This window comes from Mus pahari, chromosome 14 (assembly GCF_900095145.1).
Source record: "Mus pahari chromosome 14, PAHARI_EIJ_v1.1, whole genome shotgun sequence".
Taxonomy (NCBI): Eukaryota; Metazoa; Chordata; class Mammalia; order Rodentia; family Muridae; genus Mus; species Mus pahari.
The window spans coordinates 22,248,425-22,261,489 of NC_034603.1; the positions used below are offsets into that span (position 1 = coordinate 22,248,425).

At 45.5% G+C, this 13,065-nt stretch overlaps 1 pseudogene; it reads right to left on the bottom strand.

The window, feature by feature from the left end:
• Window positions 1-6,377: 6,377 nt before the first annotated feature.
• LOC110332310 lies at window positions 6,378-6,813 on the bottom strand (annotated as a pseudogene).
• Window positions 6,814-13,065: the final 6,252 nt, after the last annotated feature.

The following is a 13,065-nucleotide window of genomic DNA, read 5'->3' on the forward strand; positions in this document are numbered from 1 at the left end:
ACTCTGGGCAATGTTGCTGGCATGTGGCACACTACAGTTGCTAAATGCCCCAAAACGAGAGAGGTTGCGTTTCTATAAGGGAATGGATCCATACTTGGTTCTGTTAGCAGAGGACCTGACCAGCTGGAACTGCCATCTATACATATGGGATTTTAATGTTTTTGTGTTTGAAGTGATTAACAATAAACTTTCATCATTATTAAAACAATTTGTTGGTACCTCTTCACTACCCCCATTTTGACATTTGTGTGGATATATAGGCCAGGGGTCTTGCTTGATTGTTCTCCACCTTATTTCTGAGGAGGTGGGATCTCCTGCTGACTCTGGAGCTCAGAGGCTGGTAAACTCCAGGAATATTCCTATCTCTGCCTCATCAGAGCTGGGAGGACGGGCATGTGCTGCCATGCTTGGCTTTTGTGGATGATTTTTATGATGGCTTAGAGATGTTCCAGTGGGATTGGGTTGGGTGATGAACAGTGTTCAGTGGCTACGGTTGCTTTGTCTGAGAGCCGGCTAACCCGGTTATAATTCAGGTGGGACAGGATAGATGAGACGCATGAGTCAGAGTCATTCAGAAAGACAGGTCCCCTTAGAAGGACTTGGGCCTCTATTTGGTGCTCAGTTTAGCTCACTCAATTCCTGAGGCTCACATTGTCATTCTCGTCTCTGATCGGTGGTGTGCGGGGACCAGGTAAATTGGGACACCTTTGAGAGTTCTGGGGTAATGTGATTGTTGAATCCAAGGGCTCTGCTTGAGGCCCTCCCATAGAGCTAGCACACCCAAGGCCAGAGCTCTTCTGGACTGGTTACATCCTGGAGATTTCATGGACACCAAGCACCACAGCAGGAGAGTCCTAAATAGGCAGGCGTTCTTGGCCTGTAATGGAGATCATGAGGCAAGCCAGCTTTCCAAAGGGTCTCTCAAGAAAGGTATATAAAGGCATCCTCCTGCTGGTCTTCAAACTGGAGTGCCAGTTTCTTGGATGCTAGGGTCTTGTCCTGTCTGAACCCTGTTCACTGGGTTCATTCAGAACAGCATTACCCTGGAAAATGTTACCCAGTGTCTCACACTCTCTGACTCTCCCCATTCCATTGTGGGGTGTCATACCTACTAGAGAGGATGCGAATACCTAAATCATGGGCATCACGTCACCTAGTACACTCAGTTTGCTGATGAGAGTGACGTGAATAGCCCCGAGTGCTCCCACAGTGCGAAGCTCTCTTCCCTGATGCTCTGTTACATTGTAACTGTCCTCACTCCCTCCCACTGCTACTGGATTCAGGTTAGCATCCCCTGCCCTCTTGCTTTGGCATCCTAGGGTCTTGGATGCTCAGGGAAGAGGAATGCTCTTACCGTGGTGAGCAGCAAGATTCTCTAGGATGTTGACACTTCTCCAGGGAGTCTTCCTGTAAGCTGCACGGATGGATCGCTAACCTTGTGAAACACCCCTCCTTGCCTCCAACCTAGAGCTGGGAGCTCAAATGCTGTTTCAGACCAATAAGTAGGATGCCAGCTTTGGCATCCAAGGAGCAACGTCCTGCAGCTGCAGTAGGTGTCGCCCTCAGGTGTTAGCCCAGATCAGAGGCAGGTCAAGTGCTACGTGTCAGGCAGTGGGGCAGCAGAGATGGTGCTGGCCTCTCTGCGTTCTCAAAGTTCATGGTAAGAGAGATCCAGGCAGAAAGATCCAGGCTAGATCTCAGGACCAACTCCATGCTGGGGATGTAGCTCAGTTTGTAGAATGCATACCTAACATGCGTTGGGTTTGATCCTTAGCACTGTATAAAACCAGAAGTGGTGATGAATTCCCATAATCCAGGACTCAGAAGATTGAGGCAGGAGGATCAGAAATCCCAGACTCATCTGGGCTATATGTGACCCTGTTTCAAAAGGTCAAATCCAACTAAGCAATCCTGAAAAGCGAAGCAGTCTAGCGAGGCCAGGCCTCTGACCCCCACTTACCGTCTGCCCCCATTTCCTTCTATGCAGGGACATTTGACAGTAGCCTCCAGAACATAGGCCAGCCAAGGGACAGAGGTTAGGGAAATTGAGGCAAGGAGATTTCATATTCAAGGACCTTGATCCCTGAGTCCACCTCCCTCTTAGGCCCACTTTCCTTCCTCCCACAGTCTGACCACTTCTCCCCCTTTGTGCCTTTCCCTCTATTCCAGACTATCACTTGACAGGGCACAGAGTTCTGGACAATGGACAGCCAGAGTGTTCCTTCAAACCAGCAGGGGATACCATGCTTCAGTCAGAAGTTGCCCCCTCCAGAAAGTTTCCAGGGACCCCACCTAACCTCTACACCTCCCCATTTATCATCTCCAGCCCTTTTGTTTGATGCTGAGAATTTATCACCTCACCACACGTTCCTGTCTTTCTCTTTTGCTTTCACGTGAGCTCTAAGAAGGAGAAGAGAACAGAAACTTTGTCTTGTTTCCTACATTGCCCCAGAGCCCAGAACAATGCCTTAAACATGACAGGTGCTCAGTGTTTAATATGTGGTTTGGTTTATTCTTCAGAAGATCCATGGGACCAGCTGCTGGGCTGCCAAGCTGTCCCTGGGTGACCTGGATGCTGCTGTGTGGAGAACACTGCACCCTGTGATTCCAGAAGACATGAGGCAAAGGCCTCCTGGTCTGGTAGCATCTAACCAGTAGGTATGTGACTTTTTCAAAGCAACAGGAAGGCATACTCTGGAGATAGGAAGAATGGGAAGAAGGCAGAGGCTGGAGAATGGAGGCTATCAGGCACTGTGATGCTTCTCCCTGGGGATGCCCAGACCTCAGTGGTTGGCCAGTAGTCCCACATGTTCCTGTGGAGAGCTAGGAGAGGAGATCCCCTCTGGAGGCCCTTAAGCTGGGGCTGCCCCACACTTACACTTGTCCTCTCAAGTGGTCAAGAACCAACCTTCTCTCCCTTGCGTGCTCATGCACGGACCCTTAGGGGTTACCCGGGGTCGTGGCAGTATCAGATCCATGTATTTCTACCTCTGGCTCCCCTGCCCCTTTTTAGTCTTCCCATTGCTAAAATGGGCTCTCCCACACTGGCAGGTACTAGAGAGCTCCCATCTCTGGGATGAGTGAAGGCCTAGAAGGCTGGCATCCAAGGTTGAAGAGGCAGCCCGGGTGGGGGAGGGTGAAGAATCAGCCCCAGGGTGGAGGAGGGTGACAGGAAGAGCTGAAGTTTGCACAACAGGTGGCCCCAACATCTAGTTGGCAGCGGTACAGTGTGTCAGGGCTCGGTGTGCTTTTTAGTATCTTGTTCTACTGGTCTGTGGTGAGTGGCAGGAGTGGGTCAGGCAGCACCTGATGCACTTCAGAGGCCTCAGGTCAGGTCTCATTCCCACCACTCTCTGGGTGTGTTATCCCAGCCAGGTCATACAGTTCTGCTCACAGCTTGGATTACATCATCTGTGAGATGGGGTCATGCCCCTCTTCTTCCCTCCCTCTTTCTTTCATTCACATGACCCTGGTGAGTCTTAAAGAACTAACGGAAGTCATTCCAGTGACTCCTGGGCTTCAGTTCCCCACTTCTATCAGGGTCATCAATGTAGGGTAGTGAGGATGTCTGGGGATATAAGCTAAGGAAGCTAGAAAACCACTATCCTGACTCAGTGACTTGCCCCACCCTGGCCTCTGGCCCAAATTCTGGAGGCTTTAGTCAGGAAGTAGGGGTCTGTTTGCCCAGGGCTGGGGTTTCCCTGTAGGAAACAGCACAGCCTGATAGAAAAAGTCTTAGAAACAAATTGAAGTTGTCCTGCCTGGGAACTAGGAGCTGCCAGAATGGACGGGTGGACCTGTCAGACTTGTCCCTTCGGGGAAACCCAGGCATGAGCTGTCATCTGGACCTGTTCCTATCCACCCTGCTCTAGTGAGGCTCTGGGTGGAGCTCAGCACAGGACAGCGATATGACCTGTAGGCCTGAGGTTGCCCTTCTTGGAATTCTGTCTATATCCAGCCAATCTAAAGGCCCCCAAGTCAAGCCTGAAGTATCGAGGCTTGTACCCACATCATCTCCCCATGCCCCCCACCTGTCTGACTCCCCTGCCAGCAGATGCCACCTCACCCTCACTCTGAACCCTTCCCTCCAGGATCAGGGGTGTTTCCATGGAGACCTCACCTCTTCTAGGATGCCCCAGCTGGTTCTCTTTGTCCTCTATGGCCAGCTCTTACTGGCTTCTTCTGCAGCTTCCCGCTTCTTTGTTCAACTTCTAGGTTAGCATATTTCTTTGGCTAGGGTTGGTCCCTTCTGTTTCCCTGATCTGGAGGGCTCAGGTTGATGGTCTAGAAGCTACAGTATGACTCACCCTCCAATCAGTGTCCCTGATCTTTCTTTCTTTTTCTGATATTTCACTAAGTCATTTTAATTCTAACACTTATGTCAGCATTTGCTTATAATAAACAGCATAAAATCACTCCTGTTATAAAAGAATCATTCCTTCATCTAGAATATGAGAGAAATGTAGACATTGGTAAGCAGGAAACAGGACATGTGAATACCTCAGTGTTCGCCTCTGATGGTTTGCAATGACCAAGACATGCGACTATAGCCTCAAGAGCATCTTTGTGCCTATACTGATGTGTGTATGGGCAGCTGTACATCTTGTGGACTGAGAGGACATCTTCAGGCACTGGTCCTCACCTCCTAACTTGGGACAGTTTCTTGTTTGCTGCTGAATGCCATCAAACTAGCTGGTTCATGGTCAAGTTTTCTTTCTGTCCTAAAAATTTACATCAGCAATAGAATAAATTGTACTTAACAGCTTATGTAGATACACTGTGTAGAGCAATAAAAAACTCCTGATATTCTCTTTCTAAACACACACTGTCCTTCTGGGGACATGGGATCTGCCTCTAACTGTGGGTACCATGTCTACTTTCATTTTACAAAAATAACCTTTACAAAGATCTACAAAGCTCCATCTAGAGGAGATCCACCAATCAATGATCAAGAAAATCATACTTGCTTTTCTTTCTTTATGACTGGGAGATTTTCGTAAGCTACATTATTCTGGGCTAACTAGAAAACAATCAAAAAAATAAAAGTGAAGGTGAATACTGTTGTCTTCGTAGTCAGGCACCATTTGTAGGTGTCAAGAACAAAACCTGAGAAAGAACTAGTCTTTAAAAGGAAGGTGTCTGAGGACTGACAGACACGGTTATACTCACTCCCTAAGCAGCAAGGGTTAAGCTGCAGAACCCTGAGACTGGCATCACTTAAATGGGAAAATGGTTAAGTTTATCTTAAATCCCAGAGTCTAACTGAAAAAATAAAATAAAAATAAATTAAAAAATACCCTGTCATGGTATACCAGAAATCACCTAGTCATTTATTTTTGTTATATACCAGAGATATAATAAACATATTAAAAAGAAAAAGTGTTTTTGTACCAACATGCTTTATTGTATTTCTGGACTCCTCCATTTAGAAAACAGGAACCACGTTTTTATTAAGCTGTGGCTCTTCTTCCTTTAACCTAAGCTTAGTTTAAGGAAAACTTAGCTTGTACAATTATGCAACTAACTTTAATCAGCACATAGTAATTAATTATCCAAAGCCTCAATACACTAGGTAACTTTTTGAAAACGACTTAACACAACCTACTTTGCAAAGTAAAAAATATTTTATGTGCTATTAACAACTACCTTCTTTGAAAATTTTTCTATGCAAGTATCAGAACAAATTTACTTCTCTTTTTAATTTTCTATTTTTGGGTATGCCTTAGAAAAGTAAAATTATATATAAACACTGTCANCTATTATATTTCTAAAGTCAAGATAATGGATTATCTCCTCTAAGTATTTAATTTCTGCAATGACTAATTTTTAAAACTCAAAATTGCTACCCATGTAATTTAAAAACTGCACTGTAAGNTGCCTTTTTATGGGTGGCAACAACTTCAAGGATCAAACAAGTGTATACAACATGAAAGTATAAAATGGCAAGGCTCCGTAAGTACAAAAGCCATATTTTGTCTGACTCCAAGTGCAGATGTACACGTCTGTAAGTCTGCTGAGAAGACTCAAATGCAGCCAGATGACTAGAGTATAAAGGCCTGAAGCAAGTGTGCTGGACTAGGATTTACTTCAGCCCACAATGGCCACCTGGCAGAACTGCTAACAAAACACTCACGTGCCAGAAATGAAGCGTCACAAATGGAAAGGCAGTCTCTTAACAGCGCTCACTGCTGTGCCCTAAGACAACTCAACATCTTTGGTTTTCAAAGAAATATAATACTTTAAAAAATAAAATTCATCAGTTTGCATTAACAAGTCCTACACATGCCAAATGAAGTTTTACTTAACAGCTGAAGGTCAAGATGCGATTGTGTAGAGCTATCTTCAGAGAACTTGGAATGTAACATGCTTAGGTCAGGTTAGATATCGTCAATGTCTTCATCGTCATCTCCAATATCATTAAACTGGATCTCATCATCACCCCCAGGACCAAATGTGTCTGTTTCATTGATTTTGGCATGATCTGGAAGTTCTCCATAGGCCTTCAGACTTCTTGCTTCATCTGCATTATGCTTTAATGCATCAGCTTTGTTATCTTGATAGTCTCGTAGACCAATCAATATAATGTCCGAGGTATTTATCTAAACCTTTTTTCCCAGCTTCCCTCTTATGTGGCACAGCCTCCTCACACCGTCAAAGCACATTGCTTCCAAGCGTCCGCATCCCAGCATTTTGATCACCTGAGCATACTCCTGTCCTTCCTCTTTAAACACCAACTCTCTCTTCTCAGATTCGTTTTCCTTTTTTCCTCTGTGCCTGTTTTTGCCTCCTTTGCCTTTATTCTTTGGCATGCTGGAAAGGGTAACCACAGGAGTCGGATAAGGGACTCCTGGCACACAGCGGCTGTGACTTCTTTCCAAGAGCAACGGTACTATTAGGATGTGTGGCAGAAGTTATCTAGCTAACAGTGGTAGATCAGAAGCAATTGGTACACTGTGAATATAGAAGATCCACAGGCAGCCAACAGCGTTGCGGAGTCCTGGCTTCTGAGAGCTACAAAATAATACTTCAGTCTCTGGCCTGGTTCTCAGGAAGGCGTGGTCTCCTGAGTAGCGACCAAAAAAGCAGCTGCGCCCCTTCCCCGGTGCCCCTTCCCACGCCCCTTCGTCCCTGATCTTTCTCAACCTGCCACCTCATGAGCAGCATCTCAGACAAGTGGTATCTCAAGACATGTCTCTGCTTGGCCACAAACTGTTGGTCCAGAATTCTCTGATCTGACTTCAACCCTATCCCTGTCAAGCTCTTGCTAGAACATTTGGAATGAATAAAATGAATGAGTGAGTGAATGAATGAATGAATGACTCAAGGCATTCCACCACGGGTGTACTCACTATCTCCAAGAAGATGACTCTCCTTCCCTGTACAGACCTCCCTGATGGTACCTGCTCAAGACAACTGTACTCAGGAACAGTACCCGCAACCTCTACAGCTGAGATGGGGTGGAGTGCTCACTGTTAATAGGAATGAATGACTGTGAGGTGACATCTATGGCACTTGGTGTCTGAGACACAGTGGACATCCAGTATTAAGAGGTGAAAGGGATCATGCTGAAGCCATTTCTCTTTAGGAGCTGCATGCCTGAGAATGGTAGAATGAGGGTCTTGTCCCAAAGGAAAGGAACTTACAGCAATGGAATCTTTTTTTTTTCTCTCTCTCTCTCTCATTGGTTTGAGGTGGTTTTTGTTTAACTGATACACAAAACTTAAAAGTTGACATGTCAATGGGGTTACCACACAGTGTTTAATACACATTCATATTATGTAAATTGGGTAAATGTATTCATCTTCTCAAGCATGTATCCCTTCCCATAGCTGTAAGCTTTCAAAACCCATTCTAGCGTTTTCAGACAAGTGCCCCACAGGTGTCTTCTGTTGTTGCTTTATAGCACAGTAATGCCCCAGAGTGTCTTGCTCCTGTCAGAGTGCAAATTTATTCCCATTGGCTCACCCTTCTTCCTCCATGCCAGCCTCTGGAAACCCAGTGGCACTCCCAGCATTTATGAGCTCCACATTTGTAGATTCCACATATGGATGAGACCCAGTAATGTTGGTCTTTCTATGGCTTGTGCATTTCATTGGTCATGATGATGCCTAGTTCTATCCATGCTATAAATGGCAGAATTTCTTCCTTTTGAGGGGCGAGTGGTATCCTGCTGTGTATGTGAATATTTCCTCTATTCTGTCAGTTGATAGGTACTTGAGGTGTTTCCCTAAAGTAGAGAAATCTCGTTGTAGAGGTTGAAATCAGGCTTCTGACTCACTTGCCTAGGGGCCAGGTTTGTTCATGGCATTTTGAGATAGCCCTGGGAATGCCCCTACAAGATTGGGGCATCCCAGGCTTTCCTTAATGAGTGAAGAATTTCAATAAGATACTGGGAGATCTTCTAAAGACAGCACTGCTGTCAAGCCTCTTTAGGGTTGGCTTGTGCTTAAAAAGTTACTTAATACAGCCCACACCCACTGATCTTTTGGAAAACTCTGAGAGACCATCCTAAGGACAGCTCCCACGGGCCTAGATGGGGCCATGGCAGAAACAGCATGTCCACTCAGTTGCTCCTCCTCGCTAATCCTGCTTCAGGTCTTCTTTTTCCACAGGACCCAACCACAAGAGTTCTTCATGGTAAAGGTCCTGTATGACTCAGCGTCCACTTCCGACAGCACCTAATCTATATACCATCTAGTTCCACGAATGATTGGGAGGGGAGGTGGGTGCAGGAACGTTGGGGTCTTGAGCTGGATTCACCCCTTATCTGGCTATCAGTGAGGACCCACCACAAAAGGCAGGTGAAACAACCTCTGATGTAATTGCTAAAACTTTCACCCAAAAAGGATGTGCCTAGGCCCACAGAGACTTGATGTGCCAGGGTGCGGGGATACCCAGGGGGGCCCCACACACTCAGGGGAGAAGGGAGGGAAAATGGAGGGGGGACTATGGAATGGGATGATCAGGAGGGAGGCAATGAGAAGGATGTAAAGTGAGTAAATTAAATTAAAAGAAAAAAACCTTTCACCTGTGTTAGAGGATGAGGCATTAGCTCACGCTTGGCCAAATGTGTTGGAGAAACACAGGGAATTCTCTCCTCTGGGGATAATGGTATTGGCAGCTTAATTGAGTCTCAGAAAAAAAGATAACGAAGGGGTTTGAGCAATCAATTGCCAATGAAAATCTGAGTGTGAGAGGCCTTGTTAGTGCCAGTAAACAGCTCTTGGCCCTTACAAGAGAGGAGAAGAAAAAGGCTGAGAGTCAAGTTGTCAATGTCCAAGACTTGTCACTAGCAAACTCTGTGTTGGGGACATGGTGTGTGTGCATACCCCATGGCTTCCAATGTTGTCAGCTTAGTCTTTGAAGGTGGTGGGCCTGCTAAGAGGTAACTAGGTCATGGGTGGCGGTGTTGCCCCTTGGAAAGGCTAGCTACTGGTCTTGTGGAATGAGTCATTTGTTCTCACAAGCATAAGCTATTATAAAATATTGAGCCTAATCCATGAATCTCTCTTTCTCTCTGAGTTCCTGTCTTATCACGTGTTCTCTGCTTGTTGCACACACTCCAGCCAAGAATCCATCCACCATGATGTAATGCAGCTAGGGCGTCCTTGCCACACTAGTACTCTCTGGCTTTGAAGCCCCAAAGTTGTGAGATACAGTTTTTTTTTTTCCTTTGCAAAATATCCTCTTCAGATATTTTGATATAGTGGCAGAAATAGATGTTCTCCAGTGGCTAAACTCCCAACTCTACACTCCTATGCTGAGGGCGGCCACTGGGAAAGGATAAGGCCTTTACACAGGATCTGGGGACCCCTGCTGTTCCTGAACACCTTGAATCCTCAGGCCCCTCCTGAACCCCAGAGCTTCAGCAGTAACCTGTTTAACTTTCTTGAAAGGGGAATTCCCTCTTACTTTTAAAAGATAATGCAGAGCCTCTGGGTTCTGATCCCACCTCAGCACTTGAACTTGAGGCTAGTAACTACAGTCACCATAACTTGGTTGGACGTGCCAGAGTGATGGTCTAATTTGCTGTGACAAATATCATGACCAAAAGCAACTTGGGGAGGAAAGGAATATTATCTTACAGGTTGCAGTCCATCACTGAGGTGAGGCAAGGGTTTAAGGTCAGAAGCTGGAGGCAGGAACCACAGAGGAATGATGCTTACTGGCTTATTCAGTCTTTAAGACTGGTTACCTTAGCAACCAATCCCAATCCAGTAAAGAAGACCTGGGGCAGGGGCGGGGGGATGAAGAGCCATTGGTCCCTAGTCAATGAAGGAAGCCTGGAAACCACTATTTTAATGTCAGCAAACTAATCATATCAATTTGGTGGCAAGACAGAAAGCTGAGCAAGCTAAAGGCAAGTGATCGTTGGTCAGCCATGTCCTTTTTGTTATGAACTGCTACCAGATCGCCTACATTTGGACTGACTCTTCCCACATAAGTGAAGGCACCCAGAAAAATTCCTGAAGTAAGGATCCCAGCTCAGGTGATTCAGAAACACTGACATTGAAACCAACTATCACAATTAACAACTGGACAAAAGGACCATGCATGGAGGGAGATGCATGCATCCTCTCTATCAAGTACCAGCAAGAACTGAGAGAGGATGCAGTAGACTGGATTCTGGACCAATGGTTAAATATAAATTTGAATGAAAACACTTATTGTTACAGGAGGACTCTCCAAGGATACAGGGTTTAAAACTAAAGTGAGGTCCAAGGAGAAGGAGAAGGCACAAGCATGGATCCAGTGGCTCCTGGAAGCATGGGGGAAAGGTGGCACACATTATGCCACATAGAAATGCCAGAGTTGCTATAGTTTACTGCATGGATTGAGTGTGCAAGTGGGGATATACTAAGCAAGGCTGAGAAAAAGTCTGATGGCCTAGAGGAATCCAGAACAGGAAGGAATGTCTGGAAAGAAAGGCATCAATATCACTATGAAGTAATGGCCTCTGCAGGCCAATATCTACAATAGAAGAGGTCTTCAGAGAACCGGTGTCAACTGTTAGGGATAGGATGACAGGATTCTGAAATAACTGCTGAGGATGGTACCCAGATCCACAGATCAGGTGGCCACATTACGGGTAGCAAAGTTAGGATGATAGCTGTAAGGACCTGACCGGCAGCGAGTTACAAAGATGCTCCATGGAACACAGCATCCTGAGCAACAAAAAAGATGGAGACCAACAAGTAACTGCTAGTTCTTTTCTTTAATTAGCTGTATTTATCTAATTTTATGTGAGTGAATGTTTTGCCTGTAGGTATACATGGTGCACCGTTGTGCATGCCTAGTGCTCATAAAAGTCAAAAGAAGGCACAGAGTCCCTGGAACCAGAGTTATGAGCTATGGGTGATAGTGAGTCACCATGTGGATACTGAGAATTGAACCCAGGTCTTCAAACCCACCAAGCATCTGTCCAGCTCCCAAACGATTTCTTCTCTGCAATCAGAAGAATCCATCATAGATGATGTGGTGGTTCTACCAACTGGGAGGAGAATCCCAATAAGGATTGCTTAGCTAAGGCTTGACCTGTCCACATTTCTCCTCACTTTGTTGACTGAAAGGAGAAGAACTTCCCTGATCGTGGACAGCAGCATCCCTTGGGGTCTGGGTACTGAACTGTCTAAGAGTAGAGAAAGTGAGCTGAGTGCTAGCCGTCTGTCCCCGTTTTGCACTCGACCACAGATGTGATCAGCTTCCTCAAGCTCCCTGTGATAATGTGGAATTGAGAGCTAAAACCCTTCCTCTCCTGAGTTGCTTTTTGTTGTGTGATGGTTTGAATGAGAATGCACCACCCCTGTAGGCTCATAGAGTGCTTGGTCCCTAATTGTTGGAACTGCTTGGGAAGGATTAGAAGGCATGGCCTTACTGAAGGGTGGTCTTTGAGGTTTCAAAATCCTCTGTCATTCCCAGTTAGCGTCTCTCTCTCTCTCTCTCTCTCTCTCTCTCTCTCTCTCTCTCTCTCTCTCTCTCTCTCTCTCTCTCTCTCTCTCTCTCTCTCTCTCTCTCTCTCTCTCTCTGCCTAGGGCTTGTGAATAAAGATGTAAGCTCTTGACTACTACTCTAATGCCATGCTTGTCTGCTGCCATGATCCCTGCTATGATGGTCATGGACCGTAACCCTCTGAAATGGTAAGTCCCTAATAAACCCTTTCTTCTATAAGTTGCCTTTGTCATGGTATCTTACCACAGCAATAGAAAAGTAACCAACACAGTAAGTGTTTTTTTTTTAACCACAGCAACAGAAATGAAACTAGGGTAGATAATCAATCCAGATATCCTAGTAAAATGTCCCCTGTCAAGTGTCCAGTCTGAACAGATCTAAAGACTCCAAACCTCTTAATTAAAGAAGCAATGAGGTATCCCAAAATGAGAGAGCCAGCCTACACAACCACAGCAAGAAGCCACAAAATTGTGCAAAGGGGACATGTGTCCATTCATATAACTGTGCATATGAGAGAGAGAGAGAGAGAGAGAGAGAGAGAGAGAGAGAGAGAACAAACATTTGGGGACCATGGAGCTTGTTCAAGTTGTGGGTATACATGTGTGCTAAGAAGTGGGTTCCTGGTTGAGGTTATACTCAGCACCACATACCAGTCTGCCAGTCTTCCTTCCCGTAATATAATAGGGTAAACACATTACATAATTAATACAACCCCTACATTGGGGTGTGGCCTGTACAGTAAGGACTAAGAGGAAGCCTCCAAAACTCCTACCTCAGTGAAGTGGCTAAGGGTCTAAAAGGGAATCCATGGCATCTCACATAATTTCCCATCAAGATCTAGATTAACCTTGGACCACAACAGTGAACAGTACTTGTTCATCAAAGTATAGTCATGGTTGTATACAGTGTGCTTCCCAGATATTGTGTCTTTACCACAATGAATGAACATGGCCTTAGACAATGGGCCAGTAGCTACTTTTTTCTATTCATTCCATTTATGATTTGTATTCACTCGAGACATAGAAGTTTACATTTCTAAGGCAAGGGTGACTCTCTTGCCCTTCATTACAAGGTTCTAAGAGGCCTGAACTTTCTGGAACCTCCTTCAGAAAATCC